The sequence below is a fragment of the Acanthochromis polyacanthus genome, chromosome 9, assembly GCF_021347895.1.
Source record: "Acanthochromis polyacanthus isolate Apoly-LR-REF ecotype Palm Island chromosome 9, KAUST_Apoly_ChrSc, whole genome shotgun sequence".
Taxonomy (NCBI): Eukaryota; Metazoa; Chordata; class Actinopteri; family Pomacentridae; genus Acanthochromis; species Acanthochromis polyacanthus.
The window spans coordinates 1,601,046-1,616,161 of record NC_067121.1 but is presented as its reverse complement, the minus strand read 5'-3'; the positions used below and the strand labels follow the sequence as shown (position 1 = coordinate 1,616,161).

The window sequence follows — 15,116 nt, the reverse complement described above, 5'->3', positions numbered from 1 at the left end:
AGACAGGGAGATCTCACCTGGTCAAAATTTGGATTGGAGTTATTGTAAAGGCTGTGTGAAGCTGAGAGGTTTAACTGGTGTTTTCAGGCCCATCACAGGCTTTTATTTTGAAATTGTGCTGTGCTTTTATTTTGAAAGGGAAAGACATGAAGATCTCACCTGGTCAACATTTGGATTGGAGTTACTCTAAAGCAGGGGTGTCAAACTCAGTTCCTCGAGGTCCACTATCCTCTATGTTTTAGATGTTTCCCTCTTCCAACACACCTGATTCAAATAATCAGCTCATCATTAAGCTCAGCAGAAGCCTGATAACGAGCCTGATCATTTGAATCAGGTGTGTTGGAACTGAGTTTGACACCCCTGCTCTCAAGGCTGTGTGAAGCTGAGAGGTTTCAGTGATTTTCAGGCTGAAATGCAGCTCCTGTGGAGGTATTGGGTGTGAAGGTGGGTGTGGCACACCAATGAGTCTGTGTGTGTGCGTGCGAGCATGCCTGCGCGTGTGTAAGGGCGGTTGCTATGGGCCCCATAGCAACGGTGCCTGCCACAGACAGCAGAAAAGTGCTTCTCAGCAGCAGCGTGCAACGTCTCGTTCTGGCGCTATCTGTGGGCTAACCGTGAATGCTAGCTGAAAACCGAAATGACCGTGAGCGAGAGGAAGGCTGTGGCTTTCCATAAATGTAATTATTTTCCAAATATTGTGAGAAATGACCGAGTTACAGCGATTTAAAAAACACTGTCCCTCCATGAGCCAGATGATTCAGTTTACATTGGTTCCTATGGAGAAAACGGTGCGACTTTGGTCTAAACTGCTGCCTGCCATTTCACTTCAGAAAGAGCTAGGTCTTCAAACTTGGATTCATTTGAATCCCAGGAAAATTGTCTACAATCTGACCAAATTTCATTCTCCTAACATTTATCGTTTGGTCGTGAGGGCGATGCGATCGTGAAATTTTCAGGCGGATTTTTCTCCTCTCCTCCACTCTACCAACTGACATGCCGCACTCTAACCAGAGCAGATTTTGAGAATTTTCACTTTTTTGAGGACTCACTGACGAAAAACTATAAATCTCAGCCTGACATAAAATACATTCCTGCGGAGACAAGAAAAATCCCTGCGTTTTGATGGTTAAATGAAGTTTCTAGGTGAACGTATGACGAAGCAGTGGCGTTTGGAAAAAGTGGATTTTTTCTGGCGATTTTTTTCACTCCCCATTCATTTTCTATGGGACTTTTTTCGCAGTTTTTTGCGAATAATTCTGCGAAAAAATGACGAATGTCTTAGAAAAGTCATAGCACACTATTCCCGATGAAGCCGCACGTTTTGATATATAATTTGTTTTGGTTTTCTCAAAGCCCTAGGACTAGTTAGCGACCGAAAAACGGCGGAAACGTGAATAAAAGACTAGACAATTCCCGCTCGCGGAAATCGTGGGAGGGGCTCGGGATGTGTGCATGTCCGGAGCTGGGCAGGAGAGGGTTATTTTTTGGTCCGTCATAGGCTTTTATTTTGAAATTGTGCTGTGCTTTTATTTTGAAAGGCAGAGACAAGAAGATCTCACCTGGTCAAAATTTGGATTGGAGTTACTCTCAAGGCTGTGTGAAGCTGAGAGGTTTAACTGGCATTTTTTGGTCTGTTGCAGGCTTTTATTTTGAAATTGTGCTGTGCTTTTATTTTGAAAGGCAGAGACAGGAAGATCAGACCTGGTTAAACTTTGGATTGGAGTAAAGGCTGTGTGAAGCTGAGAGGTTTAACTGGTGTTTTCAGGCCCATCGCAGGCTTTTATTTAGAAATTGTGCTGTGCTTTTATTTTGAAAGGCAGAGACAGGGAGATCTCACCTGGTCAAAATTTGGATTGGAGTTATTGTAAAGGCTGTCTGAAGCTGAGAGGTTTAACTGGTGTTTTCAGGCCCATCACAGGCTTTTATTTTGAAATTGTGCTGTGCTTTTATTTTGAAAGGGAAAGACATGAAGATCTCACCTGGTCAACATTTGGATTGGAGTTACTCTAAAGCAGGGGTGTCAAACTCAGTTCCTCGAGGTCCACTATCCTCTATGTTTTAGATGTTTCCCTGTTCCAACACACCTGATTCAAATAATCAGCTCATCATTAAGCTCAGCAGAAGCCTGATAACGAGCCTGATCATTTGAATCAGGTGTGTTGGAACTGAGTTTGACACCCCTGCTCTCAAGGCTGTGTGAAGCTGAGAGGTTTCAGTGATTTTCAGGCTGAAATGCAGCTCCTGTGGAGGTATTGGGTGTGAAGGTGGGTGTGGCACACCAATGAGTCTGTGTGTGTGCGTGCGAGCATGCCTGCGCGTGTGTAAGGGCGGTTGCTATGGGCCCCCATAGCAACGGTGCCTGCCACAGACAGCAGAAAAGTGCTTCTCAGCAGCACCGCGCAACGTCTCGTTCTGGCGCTAATTGTGGGCGAACCGTTAATGCGAGCTGAAAACTAAAATGACCGTGAGCGAGAGGAAGGCTGTGGCTATCCATAGATATGATTATTTTCCAAATATTGAGAGAAATGACCGAGTTACAGCGATTTAAAAAACACTGTCCCTCCATAAGGCAGATGATTCAGTTTACATTGGTTCTAATGGGGAGAACGGTGCGACTTTGGTCTAAACTGCTGCCTGCCATTTCCCTTCAGAAAGAGCTAGGCCTTCAAACTTGGATTCATTTGAATCCCAGGAAAATTGACTACAATCTGACCAAATTTCATTCCCCTAACATTTATGGTTTGGTCGTGAGGGCGATGCGATCGTGAAATTTTCAGGCGAATTTTTCACCTCTCCTCCACTCTACCAACTGACATGCCGCACTCTAACCAGAGCAGATTTTGAGAATTTTCACTTTTTTGAGGACTCACTGATCAAAAACTGTAAATCTCAGCCTGACAAAAACTACATTCCTGTGGAGACAAGAAAAATCACTGCGTTTTGATGGTTAAATGAAGTTTCTAGGTGAACGTATGGCGAAGCAGTGGCGTTTGGAAAAAAGTGGATTTTTTGAGCCGATTTTTTTCGCTCCCCATTCATTTTCAATGGGACTTTTTGCGCAGTTTTTTGCGAATAATTCTGCGATAAAATGACGATTTTCTTAGAAAAGTCATAGCACACTATTCCCGATGAAGCCGCACGTTTTGATATATAATTTGCTTTGGTTTTCTCAAAGCCCTAGGACGAGTTAGCGACCGAAAATTGGCGGAAACGTGAAAAAAAGATAATAATAAACGCTTTTTTCACAGGAGAACAATAGTGGCTCGTGGCTTCGCCACGAGCCACTCTCCTCCCATTGCTTTGCAATGGAGAGGAGAGTGGCTCGTGTCGAAGCCCGAGCCCCTAACTAGACAATTCCCGCTCGCGGAAATCGTGGGAGGGGCTCGGGATGTGTGCATGTCCGGAGCTGGGCAGGAGAGGGTTATTTTTTGGTCCGTCACAGGCTTTTATTTTGAAATTGTGCTGTACTTTTATTTTGAAAGGCAGAGACAGGAAGATCTCACCTGGTCAAAATTTGGATTGGAGTTATTGTAAAGGCTGTGTGAAGCTGAGAGGTTTAACTGGTGTTTTCAGGCCCATCACAGGCTTTTATTTTGAAATTGTGCTGTGCTTTTATTTTGAAAGGCAAAGACAGGAAGATCTCACCTGGTCAATATTTGGATTGGAGTTACTCTAAAGCAGGGGTGTCAAACTCAGTTCCTGGAGGTCAACTATCCTGTATGTTTTAGATGTTTCCCTCTTCCAACACACCTGTTTCAAATAATCACCTCATCATCAAGCTCAGCAGAAGCCTGATAACGAGCCTGATCATTTGAATCAGGTGTGTTGGAACTGAGTTTGACACCCCTGCAACAATGGCTGTGTGAAGCTGAGAGGTTGAACTGATTTTCAGGCTGAAATGCAGCTCCTGTGGAGGTATTGGGTGTGAAGGTGGGTGTGGCACGCCAATGAGTCTGTGTGTGTGCGTGAGACTCTGCCTGAGTCCTGCTCGCGCGTGTGTAAGGGCCGTTGCTATGGGCCTGCATAGCAACGGTGCCTGCCACAGACAGCAGAAAAGTGCTTCTCAGCAGCAGCGTGCAACATCTCGTTCTGGCGCTAATTGTGGGCTAACCATTAATGGTAGCTGAAAACTAAAATGACCGTGAGCGAGAGGAAGGCTGTGGCTATCCATACATATGATTATTTTCCAAATATTGTGAGAAATGACCGAGTTACAGCGATTTAAAAAACACTGTCCCTCCATGAGGCAGATGATCCAGTTTATATTGGTTCTAATGGAGAGAACGGTGCGACTTTGGTCTAAACTGCTGCCTGCCATTTCCCTTCAGAAAGAGCTAGGTCTTCAAACTTGGATTCATTTGAGTCCCAGGAAAATTGTTTACAATCTGACCAAATTTCATTCTCCAATCTCTTATCGTTTGGTCGTGAGGGCGATGCGATCGTGAAATTTTAAGGCGGATTTTTCTTCTCTCCTCCACTCTACCAACAGACATGCCGCACTCTAACCAGAGCAGATTTTGAGAATTTTCACTTTTTTGAGGACTCACTGATCAAAAACTGTAAATCTCAGCCTGACATAGAATACATTCCTGCGAAGACACGAAAAATCACTGCGTTTTGATGGTTAAATGAAGTTTCTAGGTGAATGTATGGCGAAGCAGTGGCGTTTGGAAAACAGTGGATTTTTCAAGCCGATTTTTTTCATTCCCCATTCATTTCCTATGGGACTTTCGTCGTAGTTTTTTGCGAATAATTCTGCGAAAAAATGACGAATTTCTTAGAAAAGTCATAGCACACTATTCCCGAAGAAGCCGCACGTTTTGATGTATAATTTGGTTTAGTTTTCTCAAAGCCCTAGGACGAGTTAGCGACCGAAAATCGGCGGAAACGTGAAGAAAAAATGATATTGGGGTAGTAATGGAAATACTAGACAATTCCCGCTGGTGCGGAAATCGTGGGAGGGGCTCGGGATGTGTGCATGTCCGGAGCAGCGCGGGATAGGCATATTTACTCTAAAGGCTGTGTGAAGGTGAGAGGTTTAACTGGCGTTTCCAGTCTGTCGCGGGCTTTTATTTTGAAATTGTGCTGTGCTTTAATTTTGAAAGGCAGAGACAAGAAGATCTCACCTGGTCAAAATTTCGTTTGGAGTTACTCTAAAGGCTGTGTGAAGCTGAGAGGTTTAACTGGCAAATTGTGCTGTAAAGTAATTTTGAAAGGCAGAGACAGGAAGATCTCACCTGGTCAAAATTTGGATTGGAGTTACTCAAAAGGCTGTGTGAAGCTGAGAGGTTCAATTGGCGTTTGTAGTCCGTCACAGGCTTTTATTTTGAAATCGTGCTGTGCTTTTATTGTGAAAGGCAGAGACAGGAAGATCTCACCTGGTGAAAATTTGGATTGGAGTTACTGTAAAGCAGGGGTGTCAAACTCAGTTCCTGGAGGACCACTATACTCTATGTTTTAGATGTGTCCCTCTTCCAACACTCCTGATTAAAATGATCAGCTTATTATTAAGCTCAGCAGAAGCCTGATAACGAGCCTGATCATTTGAATCAGGTGTGTTGGAAGAGGTAAACATGTAAAACATAGAGGATTGGAGTTACTCTAAAGGCTGTGTTAAGCTGAGAGGTTTAACTGGCAAATTGTGCTGTGCTTTCATTTTGAAAGGCAGAGACAGGAAGATTTCACCTGGTCAAAATTTGGATTGGAGTTACTCAAAAGGCTGTGTGAAGCTGAGAGGTCTAACTGGCCTTTCCAGTCCTTCACAGGCTTTTATTTTGAAATTCTGCTGTGCTTTTATTTTGAAAGGCAGAGAAAGGAAGATTTCACCTGGTCAAAATTTGGATTGGAGTTACTCAAAAGGCTGTGTTAAGCTGAGAGGTTAAACTGGCGTTTTCGGGTTCATCGCAGGCTTTTATTTTGAAATTGTGCTGTGCTTTTATTTTGAAAGGCAGAGACAGGAAGATCTCACCTGGTCAAAATTTGGATTGGAGTTACTCTAAAGGCTGTGTCAAACTGAGAGGTTTAACTGGCATTTTTTTGGTCTGTTGCAGGCTTTTATTTTGAAATTTTGCTGTGCTTTTATTTTGAAAGGCAGAGACAGGAAGATCAGACCTGGTTAAAATTTGGATTGGAGTAAAGGCTGTGTGAAGCTGAGAGGTTTAACTGGAGTTTTCAGTCCGTCGCAGGCTTTTATTTTGAAATTGTGCTGTGCTTTTATTTTGATAGGCAAAGACAGGAAGATCTCACCAGGTCAAAATTTGGATTAGAGTTACTCTAAAGCAGGGGTGTCTAACTCAGTTCCTGGAGGTCCACTATCCTCTATGTTCTAGATGTTTCCTTCTTACAACACACCTGATTCAAATAATCAGCTCATCATCAAGCTCAGCAGAAGCCTGATAACGAGCCTGATGATTTGAATCAGGTGTGTTGGAACTGAGTTTGACACCCCTGCTCCTAAAGGCTGTGTGAAGCTGAGAGGTTGAACTGATTTTCAGGCTGAAATGCAGCTCCTGTGGAGGTATTGGGTGTGAAGGTGGGTGTGGCACACCAATGAGTCTGTGTGTGTGCGTGGGAGCATGCCTGCGCGTGTGTAAGGGCGGTTGCTATGGGCCCCCATAGCAACGGTGCCTGCCACAGACAGCAGAAAAGTGCTTCTCAGCAGCAGCGCGCAACGTCTCGTTCTGGCGCTAATTGTGGGCTAACCGTGAATGCTAGCTGAAAACCGAAATGACCGTGAGCGAGAGGAAGGCCGTGGCTTTCCATAAATGTAATTATTTTCCAAATATTGTGAGAAATGACCGAGTTACAGCGATTTAAAAAACACTGTCCCTCCTTGAGCCAGAGGATTCAGTTTACATTGGTTCCTATGGAGAGAACGGTGCGACTTTGGTCTAAACTGCTGCCTGCCATTTCACTTCAGAAAGAGCTTGGTCTTCAAACTTGGATTCATTTGAATCCCAGGAAAATTGTTTACAATCTGACAAAATTTCATTCCCCTAACATTTATGGTTTGGTCGTGAGGGCGATGCGATCGTGAAATTTTCAGGCGGATTTTTCTCCTCTCCTCCACTCTACCAACTGACATGCCGCACTCTAACCAGAGCAGATTTTGAGAATTTTCACTTTTTTGAGGACTCACTGATCAAAAACTGTAAATCTCAGCCTGACATAAAATACATTCCTGCGGAGACAAGAAAAATCCCTGCGTTTTGATGGTTAAATGAAGTTTCTAGGTGAACGTATGGCGAAGGAGTGGCGTTTGGAAAAAAGTGGATTTTTTCAGCCGATTTTTTTCACTCCCCATTCATTTTCAATGGGACTTTTTGCGCAGTTTTTTGCGAATAATTCTGCGATAAAATGACGATTTTCTTAGAAAAGTCATAGCACACTATTCCCGATGAAGCCGCACGTTTTGATATATAATTTGCTTTGGTTTTCTCAAAGCCCTAGGACGAGTTAGCGACCGAAAATTGGCGGAAACGTGAAAAAAAGATAATAATAAACGCTTTTTTCACAGGAGAACAATAGTGGCTCGTGGCTTCGCCACGAGCCACTCTCCTCCCATTGCTTTGCAATGGAGAGGAGAGTGGCTCGTGTCGAAGCCCGAGCCCCTAACTAGACAATTCCCGCACGCGGAAATCGTGGGAGGGGCTCGGGATGGGTGCATGTCGAGAACTCACCAGGTCAAAATTTGGATTGGAGTTACTGTAAAGGCTGTGTGAAGCTGAGAGGTTTAACTGGCAAATTGTGCTGTGCTTTTATTTTGAAAGGCAGAGACAGGGAGATCTCACCTGGTCAAAATTTGGATTGGAGTTATTGTAAAGGCTGTGTGAAGCTGAGAGGTTTAACTGGTGTTTTCAGGCCCATCACAGGCTTTTATTTTGAAATTGTGCTGTGCTTTTATTTTGAAAGGGAAAGACATGAAGATCTCACCTGGTCAACATTTCGATTGGAGTTACTCTAAAGCAGGGGTGTCAAACTCAGTTCCTGGATGTCAACTATCCTCTATTTTTTAGATGTTTCCCTCTTCCAACACACCTGATTCAAATAATCAGCTCATCATTAAGCTCAGCAGAAGCCTGATAACGAGCCTGATCATTTGAATCAGGTGTGTTGGAACTGAGTTAGACACCCCTGCTCTCAAGGCTGTGTGAAGCTGAGAGGTTGAACTGATTTTCAGGCTGAAATTCAGCTTCTGTGTAGGTATTGGGCGTGAAGGTGGGTGTGGCACTCCAATGAGTCTGTGTGTGTGCGTGGGAGCATGCCTGCGCGTGTGTAAGGGCGGTTGCTATGGGCCCCATAGCAACGGTGCCTGCCACAGACAGCAAAAAAGTGCTTCTCAGCAGCAGCGCGCAACGTGTCGTTCTGGCGCTAATTGTGGGCTAACCGTGAATGCTAGCTGAAAACCGAAATGACCGTGAGTGAGAGGAAGGCTGTGGCTTTCCATAAATGTAATTATTTTCCAAATATTCTGAGAAATGACCGAGTTACAGCGATTTAAAAAACACTGTCCCTCCATGAGGCAGATGATTCAGTTTACATTGGCTCTTATGGAGAGAACGGTGCAACTTTTGTCTAAACTGCTGCCTGCCATTTCACTTCAGAAAGAGCGAGGTCTTCAAACTTGGATTCATTTGAATCCCAGGAAATTTGTCTACAATCTGACCAAATTTCATTCCCCTACCATTTATGGTTTGGTCGTGAGGGCGATGCGATCGTGAAATTTTCAGGCGGATTTTTCACCTCTCCTCCACTCTACCAACTGACATGCCGCACTCTAACCAGAGCACATTTTGAGAATTTTCACTTTTTTGAGGACTCACTGATCAAAAACTGTAAATCTCAGCCTGACATAAACTACATTCCTGCGGAGACAAGAAAAATCACTGCGTTTTGATGGTTAAATGAAATTTCTAGGTGAACGTATGGCGAAGGAGTGGCGTTTGGAAAAAAGTGGATTTTTTGAGCCGATTTTTTTCAGTCCCCATTCATTTTCTATGGGACTTTTGTCGCAGTTTTTTGCGAATAATTCTGCGAAAAAATGACAAATTTCTTAGAAAAGTCATAGCCCGGGATTCCCGATGAAGCCGCACGTTTTGATATATAATTTGTTTTGATTTTCTCAAAGCCCTAGGACGAGTTAGCGACCGAAAAATGGCGGAAACGTGAAGAAAATATAATAATAAACGCAGCAGGAGAACAATAGTGGCTCGTGGCTTCGCCACGAGCCACTCTCCTCCCATTGCTTTGCAATGGAGAGGAGAGTGGCTCGTGCCGAAGCCCGAGCCCCTAACTAGACAATTCCCGCACGCGGAAATCGTGGGAGGGGCTCGGGGTGTGTGCATGTCCGGAGCTGGGCAGGAGAGGGGTATTTTTTGGTCCGTCACAGGCTTTTATTTTCAAATTGTGCTGTGTTTTTATTTTGAAAGGCAGAGACAAGAAGATCTCACCTGGTCAAAATTTGGATTGGAGTTACTCAAAGGGCTGTGTGAAGCTGAGAGGTTTAACTGGCAAATTGTGCTGTAAAGTAATTTTGAAAGGCAGAGACAGGAAGATCTCACCTGGTCAAAATTTGGATTGGAGTTACTCAAAAGGCTGTGTGAAGCTGAGAGGTTTAACTGGCAAATTGTGCTGTAAAGTAATTTTGAAAGGCAGAGACAGGAAGATCTCACCTGGTCAACATTTTAATTGGAGTTACTGTAAAGACTGTGTGAAGCTGAGAGGTTTAGCTGGCGTTTTCCACTCCGTCGCAGGCTTTTGTTTAGAAATTGTGCTGTGCTTTTATTTTGAAAGGCAGAGACAGGAAGATCTCACCTGCTCACAATTTTGATTGGAGTTACTGTATAGGCTGTGTGAAGCTGAGAGGTTTAATTGGTGTTTTCAGGCCCATCGCAGGCTTTAATTTTGAAATTGTGCTGTGCTTTTATTTTGAAAGGGAAAGGCAGGAAGATCTCACTTGGTCAACATTTGGATTGGAGTTACTCTAAAGCAGGGGTGTCAAACTCAGTTCCTGGAGGTCCACTATCTATGTTCTAGATGTTTCCCTCTTCCAACACACCTGATTCAAATGATCAGCTCATCATCACGCTCAGCAGAAGCCTGATAACAAGCCTGATCATTTGAATCAGGTGAGTTGGAACTGAGTTTTACAGCCCTGCTCTAAAGGCTGTGTGAAGCTGAGAGGTAGATCTGATTTACAGGCTGAAATGCAGCTCCTGTGGAGGTATTGGGTGTGAAGGTGGGTGTGGCACACCAATGAGTCTGTGTGTGTGCGTGGGACCATGCCTGCGCGTGTGTAAGGGCGGTTGCTATGGGCCCCCATAGCAACGGTGCCTGCCACAGACAGCAGAAAAGTGCTTCTCAGCAGCAGCGCGCAATGTCTCGTTCTGGCGCTAACTGTGGGCTAACCGTGAATGCTAGCTGAAAACCGAAATGACCGTGAGCGAGAGGAAGGCTGTGGCTTTCCATAAATGTAATTATTTTCCAAATATTGTGAGAAATGACCGAGTTACAGCGATTTAAAAAACACTGTCCCTCCGTGAGGCAGATGATTCAGTTTACATTGGTTCCTATGGAGAGAACGGTGCGACTTTGGTCTAAACTGCTGCCTGCCATTTCCCTTCAGAAAGAGATAGGTCTTCAAACTTGGATTCATTTGAATCCCAGGAAATTTGTCTACAATCTGACCAAATTTCATTCCCCTAACGTTTATCGTTTGGTCGTGAGGGCGATGCGATCGTGAAATTTTCAGGCGAATTTTTCTCCTCTCCTCCACTCTACCAACTGACATGCCGCACTCTAACCAGAGCAGATTTTGAGAATTTTCACTTTTTTGAGGACTCACTGATGAAAACTGTAAATCTCAGCCTGACATAAACTACATTCCTGCGGAGACAAGAAAAATCACTGCGTTTTGATGGTTAAATGAAGTTTCTAGGTGAACGTATGGCGAAGCAGTGGCATTTGGAAAAAAGTGGATTTTTTGAGCCGATTTTTTTCGGTCCCCATTCATTTTCTATGGGAATTTTTGGCAGTTTTTTGCGAATAATTCTGCGAAAAAATGACGAATTTCTTAGAAAAGTCATAGCACACTATTCCCGATGAAGCCGCACGTTTTGATATATAATTTGCTTTGATTTTCTCAAAGCCCTAGGACTAGTTAGCGACCGAAAAACGGCGGAAACGTGAAGAAAAGAGAATAAACGCAGCAGGAGAACAATAGTGGCTCGTGGCTTCGCCACGAGCCACTCTCCTCCCATTGCTTTGCAATGGAGAGGAGAGTGGCTCGTGTCGAAGCCCGAGCCCCTAACTAGACAATTCCCGCTCGCGGAAATCGTGGGAGGGGCTCGGGATGTGTGCATGTCTGTAGAGGCGTATTTCGGCGTTTACCTGGTCAAAATTTGGATTGGAGTTACTGTAAAGGCTGTGTGAATCAGAGAGGTTTAACTGGCGTTTCCAGTCCGTCACAGGCTTTTATTTTGAAATTGTGCTGTGCTTTTATTTTGAAAGGCAAAGACAGGAAGATCTCACCTGGTCAAATTTTGATTGGAGTTACTCTAAAGGCTGTGTGAAGCTGAGAGTTTTAACTGCCATTTTTTGGTCTGTTGCAGGCTTTTATTTTGAAATTTTGACGTGCTTTTATTTTGAAAGGCAGAGACAGGAAGATCTGACCTGGTCAAAATTTGGATTGGAGTTACTCAAAAGGCTGTGTGAAGCTGAGAGGTTTAACTGGCGTTTTCCGGTTCATCGCTGGCTTTTATTTTGAAATTTTGGTGTGCTTTTATTTTGAAAGGCAGAGACAGGAAGATCTCACCTGGTCAAAATTTGGATTGGAGTTACTGTAAAGCAGGTGTGTCAAAGTCAGTTCCTGGAGGTCCACTATCTTCTATGTTCTAGATCTTTCCTTCTTCCAACACACCTGATTCAAATAATCAGCTCATCATCAAGCTCAGCAAAAGCCTGATAACGAGCCCGATCATTTGAATCAGGTGTGTTGGAACTGAGTTTGACACCCCTGCTCTAAAGGCTGTGTGAAGCTGAGAGGTTGAACTGATTTTCAGGCTGAAATGCAGCTTCTGTGGAGGTACTGGGCGTGAACGTGGGTGTGGCACACCAATGAGTCTGTGTGTGTGCGTGCGACCATGCCTGCGCGTGTGTAAGAGCGGTTGCTATGGCCCCCATAGCAACGGTGCCTGCCACAGACAGCAAAAAAGTGCTTCTCAGCAGCAGCACGCAACGTCTCGTTCTGGCGCTAATTGTGGGCTAACCGTTAATGCTAGCTGAAAACCGAAACGACCGTGAGCGAGAGGAAGGCCGTGGCTTTCCATAAATGTAATTATTTTCCAAATATTGTGAGAAATGACCGAGTTACAGCGATTTAAAAAACACTGTCCCTCCATGAGCCAGATGATTCAGTTTACATTGGTTCCTATGGAGAGAACGGTGCGACTTTGCTCTAAACTGCTGCCTGCCATTTCACTTCAGAAAGAGCTAGGTCTTCAAACTTGGATTCATTTGAATCCCAGGAAATTTGTCTACAATCTGACCAAATTTCATTCCCCTAACATTTATCGTTTGGTCGTGAGGGCGATACGATCGGGAAATTTTCAGGCGAATTTTTCACCTCTCCTCCACTCTACCAACTGACATGCCGCACTCTAACCAGAGCAGATTTTGAGAATTTTCACTTTTTTGAGGACTCACTGATCAAAAACTATAAATCTGAGCCTGACATAAAATACATTCCTACGAAGACAAGAAAAATCACTGCGTTTTGATGGTTAAATGAAGTTTCTAGGTGAACGTATGGCGAAGCAGTGGCGTTTGGAAAAAAGTGGATTTTTTGATCCGATTTTTTTCGGTCCCCATTCATTTTCTATGGACTTTTTTCGCAGTTTTTTGCGAATAATTCTGCGAAAAAATGACGAATTTCTTAGAAAAGTCATAGCACACTATTCCCGATGAAGCCGCACGTTTTGATATATAATTTGTTTTGGTTTTCTCAAAGCCCTAGGACTAGTTAGCGACCGAAAAACGGCGGAAACGTGAAGAATAAAAGACTAGACAATTCCCGCAAGCGGAAATCGTGAGAGGGGCTCGGGATGTGTCCATGTCCTAGAGGCGTATTTCGGCGTTTTCCGGTCCGTTGTAGGCTTTTATTTTGAAATTGTGCTGTGATTTTATTTTGAAAGGCAGAGACAAGAAGATCTCACCTGGTCAAAAGTTGAATTGGAGTTCCTCTAAAGGCTGTGTGAAGCTGAGAGGTTAAATTGGCGTTTTCCGGTCAGTCACCAGCTTTTATTTTGAAATTGTGCTGTGCTTTTATTTTGAAAGGCAGAGACAGGAAGATCTCACCTGGTCAAAATTTGGATTGGAGTGATTGTAAAGCAGGGGTGTCAAATTCAGTTCCTGGAGGACCACTATCCTCTATGTTCTCGATGTTTCCTTCTGACAACACACCTGATTCAAATGATAGGCTATCATAAAGCTCAGCAGAAGCCTGATAACGAGCCTGATCATTTGTATCAGGTGTGTTGGAACTTAGTTTGACACCCCTGCTTTAAAGGCTGTGTGAAGCTGAGAGGTTTAACTGGTGTTTTCAGGCCCATCGCAGGATTTTATTTTGAAATTGTGCTGTGCTTTTATTTTGAAAGGGAAAGACAGGAAGATCTCACCTGGTCAACATTTGGATTGGAGTTACTCTAAAGCAGGGGTGTCAAACTCAGTTCCTGGAGGTCCACTATCCTCTATGTTTTAGATGTTTCCCTCTTCCAACACACCTGTTTCAAATAATCAGCTCATCATCAAGCTCAGCAGAAGCCTGATAACGAGCCCGATCATTTGAATCAGGTGTGTTGGAACTGAGTTTGACACCCCTGCTCTAAAGGCTGTGTGAAGCTGAGAGGTTGAACTGATTTTCAGGCTGAAATGCAGCTCCTGTGGAGGTATTGGGTGTGAAGGTGGGTGTGGCACACCAATGAGTCTGTGTGTGTGCGTGCGACCATGCCTGCGCGTGTGTAAGAGCGGTTGCTATGGACCCCCATAGCAACGGTGCCTCCCACAGACAGCAGAAAAGTGCTTCTCAGCAGCAGCGCGCAACGTGTCGTTCTGGCGCTAATTGTGGGCTAACCGTTAATGCTAGCTGAAAACCGAAATGACCGTGAGCGAGAGGAAGGCTGTGGCAAACCATCAATGTAATTATTTTCGAAATATTGTGAGAAATGACCGAGTTACAGCGATTTAAAAAACACTATCCCTCCATGAGGCAGATGATCCAGTTTACATTGGTTCTTATGGAGAGAACGGTGCGACTTTGGTCTAAACTGCTGCCTGCCATTTCACTTCAGAAAGAGCTAGGTCTTCAAACTTGGATTCATTTGAATCCCAGGAAAACTGTTTACAATCTGACCAAATTTCAATCTCCTATCTCTTATCGTTTGGTCATGAGGGCGATGCGATCGAGAAATTTTCAGGCGGATTTTTCTCCTCTCCTCCACTCTACCAACTGACATGCCGCACTCTAACCAGAGCAGATTTTGAGAATTTTCACTTTTTTGAGGACTCACTGATCAAAAACTGTAAATCTCAGCCTGACATAAACTACATTCCTGCGGAGACAAGAAAAATCACTGCATTTTGATGGTTAAATGACGTTTCTAGGTGAACGTATGGCGAAGGAGTGGCGTTTGGAAAAAAGTGGATTTTTTCAGCCGATTTTTTTCACTCCCCATTCATTTTCAATGGGACTTTTTTCGCAGTTTTTTGCGAATAATTCTGCGATAAAATGACGAATTTCTTAGAAAAGTCATAGCACACTATTCCCGAAGAAGCCGCACGTTTTGATGTATAATTTGCTTTAGTTTTCTCAAAGCCCTAGGACGAGTTAGCGACCGAAAATCGGCGGAAACGTGAAGAAAAAATGATATTGGGGTAGTAATGGAAATACTAGACAATTCCCGCTCGCGGAAATCGTGGGAGGGGCTCGGGATGTGTGCATGTCCGGAGAGGCGTATTTCCGCGTTTTCCAGCCCATAACAGGCATTTATTTTGAAGTTGTTCCGTGCTTTTATTTTGAAAGCAAGAGACAGCAAGATCTCACCTGGTCAAAATTTGGATTG

At 44.0% G+C, this 15,116-nt stretch overlaps 1 protein-coding gene and 1 long non-coding RNA gene across 2 annotated transcripts in view; both read right to left on the bottom strand.

The window, feature by feature from the left end:
• Window positions 1-15,116, bottom strand: part of LOC127535519 (serine/arginine repetitive matrix protein 1-like) — a 91,985-nt gene that overhangs the window by 55,788 nt on the left and 21,081 nt on the right. The window lies entirely within an intron of this gene.
• LOC127535593 (uncharacterized) lies at window positions 1,212-14,014 on the bottom strand. The gene is made up of 3 exons (XR_007944468.1): window positions 13,674-14,014; window positions 7,791-7,932; window positions 1,212-1,837 (listed from the first exon to the last, which is right to left on the bottom strand). It is a non-coding gene; the product is annotated as an uncharacterized LOC127535593 (long non-coding RNA).